Genomic DNA, 10387 nt, shown 5'->3' with positions numbered 1-10387 from the left:
ACACACAAATTCTGTACATTTAATTCAGTAATGCCTATTCTGCACATTTAAATATGCCTTTTCAGAACCCTTGCAATACAAAACTATTGCCATAATTTACTGTGAATTAGGAATTGGGACGCATGGTGATTTTAGTTAAATTCCCCTGTGTGTGGAAAACAAATTAAATAAATAAAAACAGTTGAAAACTTTAACTAAACAATAAAATGTTCTTTATCATAAATGATTTAGTATTAATAAATTATGAATAATTAGGTACTATTGACCCTAAAACAAAGGACAGAAATAAAGAGAGAACAAACACTAAACACAGATACTGATCATTTTCAAACCTGTGAACGACCTTGCCTGGTGACGTCATTTGAGAAAGCCAATCAGATTAAACTGTGGCAATGTTTCGCCCATTGCTGCCGGGGAGGAGGGGGGGTGAAGCCAAGATGTGTTCTTTCTCAACCGCCGTGCTCTTACAGTGAAATGCAGAGGAATAAATTCAACATCGACTGAAAGTTATACTTTATTGCCTTGTGGACTATTATCATCTGATACGTGACTGTTTACTCGTGAGAGAAATATTAAGGTTGGATTTGTTTCCTCCCCCTCTGCTGCTCCATAGTGTGGGATCCTCCGTCTCTCTCGCATTAGCGCCTTTCTGCTGCTGCAGTATGAACGGACACAGGCGGACCGGTTTAGTACACGCGTATTTCGGTTAAAATGTTTGGCGCTTGATTGGGATTTTGGGAACGACTTCAAGACGGACACGTGGAATAATAAATAATGTCACTGCTTTGAAATTCGTTCTTGGGAAGTGCACAGGCAAAAGCGTGTACTTGTTTATTATTGGATCCATGAAATAAAGGTAAGCACCGACTGCGGTGTTTGTTGTTCAGAAACGGCTACTTTTGCTGACTGGTGGTGTGAAGTCCGACTCGTTTCAGCGAACCGATTCTTTTGAACAGTTCGTTTTAAAGAACCGGGTCAAAAACCGATTCAGTCATTTTGCTTTAAAACGTTCCATGTATTGTCGTTTAATTATTTGTTTTCGATTAGGGTTTATTAATAAGCGTGTTTATAATCATGTATCCCAGTTCAGCCATGATTCGGCTCATAATAACAAAGTGATGTGGAACCTAAACATATTTTGCACTTGCATTAAAATTCATAATAATCTCTGGCTTAAAAAGTTTTTGCGCGTTATAATTAACGTTTGTTTACTAAAAGCAACTATTTCTTATATGTCGACAAAACTGTTGTGTTAAACTTGCTCCCAGAACGTTTCGGCGATTCATCTGTTAAAGTAATTTCGTCCCATCTGTCAAATCCTCGGTTTTTTGTGTTTTATTAATTTTGAGGAATACTGAATCTGTGTTTTTTTGTGTGTGAGTGAGATGAATTAATGCATATTCATATTTATTTTGAACTACAGTAACATCATCTGATTTCTCTCAACATGGGGACAGGAGAGCTGTCAATAAATTGGAAAAAAAAAAAAAAAAAAAGAAACTTGCGTTACTTATTTGAAAAAGTAACTCGGATATTCTCTTGTAAATGAAAAAGTAATGCGTTACTTTACTAGTTACTTGAAAAAAGTAATCTGATTACGTAACTTGCGTTACTTGTAATATATCAACACTGCATATGATAGCATACGCGTAACTTACGGAGATAAATAGTAAAAAAAATTTGACACACTGACCAACATTAGAATAAGATGAAAAGCCGGTCTTTATTTATTATTTAAGTTTCAACGGTTAATAAGCGTTTCGTTTCATAGCGAAATTTGAAATGACTCGCGCAAGTTACTCATTCCAGCGAACCTAAAGTTAGACGCCGGTTTGTTTACATTTTATAATAGCATTCATACTGAAGAAGTAACGTAGTTCACCTATAAATAAAAATGCTGTCTTAATTTACTCGCCCTCCTGTTGTTGCAAATCTGTATGACTTTATTTCTTCTGTAAGACAAAAAAATGTAAGCTGCATGACAGTCCGAGTCATCATTCACATCCATTGCATATTTTACATACTATGAAAATGAACGGAGAATTGAGACATATTTTGTGTTTAACAGAAGAATCTAAGGCTTGAATCACTGTGATGCGAGTGAGTAAAAGGGGGATTTTCATTTCTCTGTGAACTGTTTCTTTAAATAATTGGTCAGCTGTTTGTGTACATTGACATGTGGAACTATTTCAGTTTGACACACTGACCAACATTAGAATAAGATGAAAAGCCGGTCTTTATTTATTATTTAAGTTTCAACGGTTAATAAGCGTTTCGTTTCATAGCGAAATTTGAAATGACTCGCGCAAGTTACTCATTCCAGCGAACCTAAAGTTAGATGCCGGTTTGTTTACATTTTATAATAGCATTCATACTGAAGAAGTAACGTAGTTCACCTATAAATAAAAATGCTGTCTTAATTTACTCACCCTCCTGTTGTTGCAAATCTGTATGACTTTATTTCTTCTGTAAGACAAAAAAATGTAAGCTGCATGACAGTCCGAGTCATCATTCACATCCATTGCATATTTTACATACTATGAAAATGAACGGAGAATTGAGACATATTTTGTGTTTAACAGAAGAATCTAAGGCTTGAATCACTGTGATGCGAGTGAGTAAAAGGGGGATTTTCATTTCTCTGTGAACTGTTTCTTTAAATAATTGGTCAGCTGTTTGTGTACATTGACATGTGGAACTATTTCAGTGGACATAAATTAATCTGTATAATGCTTGTTAGTGTTACCAAAAATATACAAAAACAACAATGAAATAAGATATTTAGTGAATTATGCATGTTTGTTTAGACTGCTGCATTCCATGCAGGATTCTGTTTAGACTGCTGCATTCCATGCAGGATTCCTCTGGTCCATCAGGGAGAAATATGTGTTGTGTCCTCACTGAACTAACCTCTTAGTGAAGGTTATTGCATCATCACCTGTGCTTCTGATAATCTCATCATGCTGTGATGTTTGCCCATGACCAATCATAAGATAATGTAAAACTTGACATTGACTGAGACTCTATAATCTGACGTCTGTCTTGCTGACCCACATTTCCATAATGGGCCTTTTCCCATCCCATGAAGACTCTATATGTGGCACAGATTTTTTTTTTTGATTGATTTGATGTTGATATTTAACACTGATGCATTGCAGGTATGCTGTTTACATGCAGGAAATAAAAAAAGTTAGTTCTTCTGATTGACTGGTATTTCAGTATGGATTGTCTTATGTTAACGTTATAAGTTCTTAATATTGTTGAGAAGATTATAAAGTAGCAAATACACTGATGGATCCTTTTTTACATAAACCATCCTTTGTTCACAGTCAGGTCAGTGAAAAACCAGAGCGAAGAAGACTCTTTTGCTGACTCAGCACAAACCCAGCTGATTATTTTGGCATCTACACCAGGCTTAGATTAGATTAGATGTTTGACTTTCTAACAGCAGCCATCAGTGGGAGAGAGAGGCTGTTTGTTTTTTTGACCTGGGAGCCAGACATGAAAAGACTGTGGGGTAGATCTACTCAACTGTGACCAGTTAAACGAAAGTTAGGTAACATTTACCAGTAAGAAGACCCAATAGATTGCCTTTATGGAGGTCCAGCGTGATTTATTTACACTAGAGTTCTCCTTTGCAGGCTGGCAGATAGTGAAAGACCATGCTGTGGGCCCTGAGTTGGCCTTAAAAGGAGATGTCTGCAACTTTTGGCTATAGGCCTATTGTTTATGCAGCTAAACTTCAGGGATTTATTGCCAACATTTTTGATTTTCAAATTGTGCACTAGCTTTGCCATAGGTTGTAACGGAAATGACACAGAAGTGGAATTAAAGAGATTTAATTTACTCCTTGTGAATGTAGAGACAGAGGAAGTTCTGTTCCTGTCTGTTCATGTCTTCTGTTTGAGTGTTTTCTATTCATTTGAATTGATTTAAATTAATTTAAAAAGTGAATTTGTGTGTATAATCCATCAAGATGATTAAGATTTTACTTATCAATTATTAATTATTTATTTTATTATCTATCTATCTATCTATCTATCTATCTATCTATCTATCTATCTATCTATCTATCTATATCGAAAAAGCAATATCGGTTGATCTTGACATACAGTATTTGTGCTTAATTTAATTTTAACTTTTATTTTGTCCTTCAAGATTTCCATTTGTGAAGTTGTGAATTTGCTATATGATTATTCTGGAAAGTAGAATAATGGCTACACTGATCAGGCATATTTTCCTCTGTTTCTTCCTTGTTAACTTTATTTGATCTATATGCGGTATCAGATATAAGAATTGATATCTAGCTTTGTGCAATTCTTATCACTTTTTATTAGGGATGCTCCGATCGATCGGCTGGAGATCGGTATCGGCCGATAATCACATTTTATGACTCGATCGGTACTCATTAACTTGGCCGATCTCACGAACCGATCGCAATTTGATGACGTCAATGTGTGACGACGTACATGATGCGTGAGGACATAAGTTATTTGGCGCCATAGCCATGTCATCGCCGGTGTGGAAATGCTATGATGTTTCGAGGAACAATGAAAAAGTCGCTATTTGTCGTGTATGTTTTGCATGATGATATGATGAATAGATGGTTCATTTTTAACAGCAGATTCAGTAACGTTAGAGCTGATCTGCGCCTCACTGCACGCATCTGCGGCACCTTACGTCTCCACGGCTGATCGCGGCCGCTCTAGCCAGTGCTTGTGTTTATGAGCCAGCCACGGCACGTTTCTGTAGCTGCTCTCCGCACTGCTTGGCTAAAAATAGTCTATTGTGAGTTGTCACAGCATGGAGGACCTCGTCAGAGCTGTAAGGGATAACGGTAACATAATACGCTGATCGTGGGCTGCTTTTAAATGAACATTTATTTATAAAACAAAATATCTTCTTTGGCCATATTAGCCTACTCAATAGCATTAACGGCAGCATAAATCAGACGGAATTACTGAAAATGCAAATGAATTCTCTGCCAGCAGGAGGTTCTTTAAAGCAGGAGAAACAGAGGTTTCCCCGGTAACGGCTGTACAAAGCAGCGCTGAGCTTACAAACGCTGCTTTAGCAGGCATATAACATGCAAGATGAAATGAAAATGACATCGACATTTTTCTAAAGATAGTCTTCCTTCAGAAATACAGTGATATAAAAACACTCGCGCCTCGTTTTGATTTTTAAACGTGCAGTTCATGCTCATGTTTATTCAACGAAGCCTTTTTGAAAATCTGTCAGTTTTGATATTGTGGCAAGCGCCACAAATAAATAAATGTATGGGAAACTCATCCCACAGCACAACCACCTGAGCCCAACTTCAGTCTACTCATCACCTTAACTGCGTTTGTAGCCGGTGCCATAGCCAGACTGATAAACATGCACAGACCGGAAGTTAACTTCGGGCCAGGCGCATGCGCCCGATGAAACGGTCTATATGAAGCTTGAAGCATCAGTATCGGCCGATCACCATGACAAGAAATCGGTACTCGGTATCGGCTGCAAAAATCCTGATCCCTAGCATCCCTACCAGAGTATGTGAGCGGAGCACGGAGTGGAGCGGTGTGATTTTAAATAGAGCGAGGAGCAGATTTTTTAAAAGTCGGAGCGTCGTGGTTTTCATTCACTCCAAGAGCGCTCCACCACCGCTCCATCACGAGTACAATGCATGCCAACGGCCCGTAATATAACTGCACATTTAGCAAGAATTCACGTTAAATATATTTAGCTAGATAGAGAAGGATCACTCAAATCAGAAAGAATGTGAAGGCTATGTTGACGGCAATGGACATAGCGGGAAGTTATAGGATAGTTATTAAAGGCAGAGTGAGGGATTTCTGGTAGCCAATGTTTATATTTCAAATCACCAAAACAAACACGCCCCTACCCCAAAAGGGTCTTGCCCCTATTCTGATAGCTCCGCCCCACATATACGTACGCAACCCAGGCAACGATTAGTTCTGTGAAACAAAGCAAAACCAATGTTACACTGTGTCTACGGACGTGAGCGGCGCAGCGCAACAAATCCCCGACAGAAAACTGCTGCCGGGTTCTATTTATGACGTGCTGACACAAATTTCAAATGGCTTTCAACAGTCGTTTAATCACATCCAGTGTAGGCAGACTTTAGCTGTTGTGGACACGGTGTTACTCACCTATTGAGAAGAAACAAAGCAACCTCGGCGTCCGATCGCAGGCCGCTCCTTGAGTTCTCTCCAGCGCTGGAAAACTGATCCGATATTTACACGGGTCCTACTTCTTGCCTTATCGTTCCGCAGACGTTTTCCTCTTTTGTTTTTTATCCGCCATCTCTATCTTTTTGTCGCTGGCTCGACTAATGTCCGTCCCATGCACTGAACGCGCTCTCCTCCACTTCACGAGTAGACACGCCCCTTATTGCTGATTGGCTACAAGTTTGTTTTGCGATTCGGCCCGAATCAGTTTTTAAAGTGTTTTTGAAAAATCACTTACTCTGCCTTTAAGGAATTTGTTTGTTTCCTCTAGATACTGAATATTTTCAGGTGAAATCATGATTTAAACAGGTACAACACTTATTCACACGCAATCGCTCTCTCAATAATGCATTCAAACAAATGTAATCTTATACAGTGCCACTTCATCTGCATCCGATTTCGAATGAGCAGAAATCTGTAAGAAATGCAGCGATCCGTAGGTAATATAACTGATGAAAACGTACTGTTATTTTCATCACAAACAAAATTTGCACTGCAAAAAATCATCAATAGCCTACCTTTTAATGATGACAACCATGTTATTAGCTTGTCATGTGGTAGGAAAAAAGTTTGCACACTAGTGTTCCAGTAATCCACTTCGAAACCCTCCCTGTCATTTTATTTATTTTATTATTTTCTTTTAATATACGTTATGAACAGAACTGTGATATTTCAAACATACTGAAATACTTTAGCCGAGGAGCGCAGGCGGAGTGGTGTTTCTGATATCAGTGAGCAAGGAGTGGAGCGGGAAATGGTGGAGCTGGAGCGGAGTGATTATTAAAGGAACACTCCACTATTTTTGAAAATAGGCTCATTTTCCAACTCCCCTAGAGTTAAACAGTTGAGTTTTACCGTTTTCGAATCCATTCAGCCGATCTCGGTCTGGCGGTAGCACTTTTAGCTTATCTTAGCATAGATCATTGAATCTGATTAGTCCATCAACATAACCAACGTGACCACCTGCTTGCACAGGGAGCGTGCTGGGGACTATTTTCAGACGCTGCGTAATATTATTGCGCCTGCTGCACCCATAGTACGGCAGCAAAGTTCCTTGATTATTACACCGGAATGAGAGTATAGTTCCTAGCCATATCGGCCTAGAAAATCACAACTTTTCATTTTCCGTCGGTCTTAGTACACGATGTAACTACAAGTTTTAATTTAGGAAAAACAAAGAAACGCTTTGGTCATTTTTGAGTGAGATGCTAACGGTCTAATCAGATTCAATGATCTATGCTTAGCTACAGCTAAAAGTGCTACCGCCAGAGTCTACTTTAAAAAATAGTGGAGTGTTCCTTTAAATGCTCGGAGCGCGGAGGGGAAATTGTTGCCGCTCCACTCCGCTCACATACTCTGATCCCTTTTTTTGCTTTTTTAAACTCATGTAAAACTGGATCACGTAGCACACGGCCTTGATGTATTGTTATAAATTTTCTATGCATATGGGTGCAAAGGGAAGATGGAAGTGGTTGTCTTCAGATTGACAGGGGCTCTTGGTCCTCTAATGGAAAGAACAGCCTCTGCAGCTGCTCTGCAGTAGATTATTTCATTAAACTTGTTTTAAATTAGGAAGACTCTATAAGCACTTCCTCTAGCTTACTGCCCACTGCGTCTGTTCACTTTTGAACATCGCTGGAATCTAATGAGTCACGTAAAATGCCAAAGACGTTCTGGCGTGTTTTCCTGTGACTGAAAGAAAGATCTATTACAAAACAACAATTTAAAAGTATTTAACACTGAACATTTTTTTACATTTTAGCAGACATTATAGTTATACCAACAAAACAATTTAACTTAAAATGAATAAGTTAGTAAAATAATAATTTTTTGGCCATCAGACTCCCTTCTTGAATCAGGCATGTATTTTTAACTGTACAATTAAAAGCAGCCTTGCTGAGCAGAAGAACCTTCTTTTAAAACATTTGAAATATTACAGATCCCAATTTGAACACTATGTGTGAATGTTATAATAAATGTATTAACAGAGCTGTTGAAATTATTATCATTATTATTATTGTCTTTTTATTTTATTTTACTGAACAACAGTAAAATTACAATACTAACATTTATGATTGTTTATGGAGTTATTGCTGAGTTTATATTTTTCCACGCGCAGGAACATAACAGCAGATTTATAAATGAGTCTCATTAAGAATAAGTCGCACGTATCGCATTGTCACGTGCCTTGTAAAAAAAAATCATAAAAATGTGACTGAGCAACTGAGTACACTGTTACAGCGCAGATTTCCCTCACGGTTTGAACTTTGAACCCTGGCTAACGAGCAGATAGCACCGCAAGTTCATGCAGCGCTGTCAGAATGCAGTGCGTGTATTAGAAAACATGACGTTCTGCAGTTTATTTACTAATTGTTTATGGCCATTTCACGATTTCAATTATCATACAGTAACCAGCAACAATCACCCCTTCCTCTTCTCATCGAAGACATGCGATGCAGTACTAAACAGTCTCTCGCTGTCGGTGCTTGTAATGATTTTTGCGTCTTTCTCGGACAGTTTTAAATGCTTCCACACTGCTGACATGTTTGTTGCATTGCGCCTCTCACTCTACGCTGGTTGCTATTTGATCGCGTCACGTCATTGTTCGGTACAGTTTATTCTGTCTTTTTAGCTTATTTTTGCTTATTCGGTTAACGAACATTCGGTGCATCCCTACACTTATGTCTTTCAAAACCCATATGACATTTACTTTCATGGAACTCAGTAAGTTATAATCTTTGTCCAGCTTGCTCTTTTCTATGGAAGCTTGTTTCCACCATAGAATAAAAAAATAAAGTTAACTGCAAATTCAAAATCTCTAAATTTAAAAAAAGTCAGAATTGCGAGATAAAATGTTGGAATGATCTTTTTTTTTTATTCCATGGCGATAACAGAAAACCAAATTGCGAGAAACTCCGAAATGTCCGAATTCCAAAGAAAAAAAAGTCAGAATTGCGACACTGTGGGAAAAAAAGACATAAAAACTGTTATAAATGTATTAGTGCTGTCAAATGATTAATCGCGATTAATTGCATCCAAAATAAAAGTTTTTGTTTACATGTGTGTGTACTGTGTAGGCTACTACACACACATACAATATATATTTTGAAAATATATACATTTACATGTATATTTATATTAATATAATTTATATTATAAGTGTATATACAGTGATGTGAAAAAGTGTTGGCCCCCTTCCTGATTTCTTATTTGTTTTGCATGTTTCTCACACTTTAATGTTTCAGATAATCAAACAAATTTAAATATTAGTCAAATATAACACAAGTAAACACAACATGCAGTTTTTTAAATGAAGGTTTTTATTATTAAGGGAAAACAAAATCCAAAACTACATGGCCCTGTGTGAAGAAGTGTTTGCCCCCCTGTTAAAACTGTGGTTTATCACACCTGAGTTCAATTTCTCTAGCCACACCCAGGCCTGATTACTGCCACACCTGTTCGCAATCAAGAAATCTCTTAAATAGGACCTGCCTGAGAAAGTGAAGTAGACCAAAAGATCCTCAAAAGCTAGACATCATGCAGAGATCCAAAGAAATTCAGAAACAAATGAGAAAGAAAGTAATTGAGATCTATCAGTCTGGAAAAGGTTATAAAGCCATTTCTAAAGCTTTGGGACTCCAGCGAACCACAGTGAGAGCCATTATTCACAAATGGCAAAAACATGGAACAGTGGAGAACCTTCCCAGGAGTGGCCGGCCGACCAAAATTACCCCAAAAGCACAGCGACGACTTATCCAAGAGGTCACAAAAGACCCCACAACAACATCCAAAGAACTGCAGGCCTCATTTGCCTCAGTTAAGGTCAGTGTTCATGACTCCACCATAAGAAAGAGACTGGGCAAAAACGGTCTGCATGGCAGAGTTCCAAGACGAAAACCGCTGCTGAGCAAAGAGAACAAAGGCTTGTCTCAGTTTTGCCAGAAATTATCTTGATGATCCCCAAGACTTTTGGGAAAATACTCTGTGGACTGACGAGACAAAAGTTGAACTTTTTGGAAGGTGTAAGGGTGGCACATCCAGTTATTAGGTTTAGGGGGCAAACACTTTTTCACTCAAGGCCATGTAGTTTTGGATTATGTTTTCCCTTAATAATAAAAACCTTCATTTAAAAACTGCATGTTGTGTTTACTTGT

At 38.0% G+C, this 10387-nt stretch overlaps 1 protein-coding gene across 9 annotated transcripts in view; it reads left to right on the top strand.

Moving 5' to 3' along the window:
- Positions 1 to 437: 437 nt before the first annotated feature.
- The window catches only part of LOC107559327 (protein-methionine sulfoxide oxidase mical3a), a 76650-nt gene continuing 66700 nt past the window's right edge, over positions 438 to 10387 (top strand). For all 9 annotated transcript variants that reach the window (XM_016243128.1, XM_016243135.1, XM_016243114.1 and 6 more), the window contains exon 1: positions 438 to 856. The gene's annotated coding sequence lies outside the window, so the exon portion shown is untranslated. The remainder of the gene's footprint in view (positions 857 to 10387) is intronic.

Source organism: Sinocyclocheilus grahami, unplaced genomic scaffold (assembly GCF_001515645.1).
Source record: "Sinocyclocheilus grahami isolate Dianchi unplaced genomic scaffold, SAMN03320097.WGS_v1.1 scaffold22.1, whole genome shotgun sequence".
NCBI classification, from domain to species: domain Eukaryota; kingdom Metazoa; phylum Chordata; class Actinopteri; order Cypriniformes; family Cyprinidae; genus Sinocyclocheilus; species Sinocyclocheilus grahami.
This window is presented reverse-complemented; position numbering and strand designations above follow the sequence as displayed.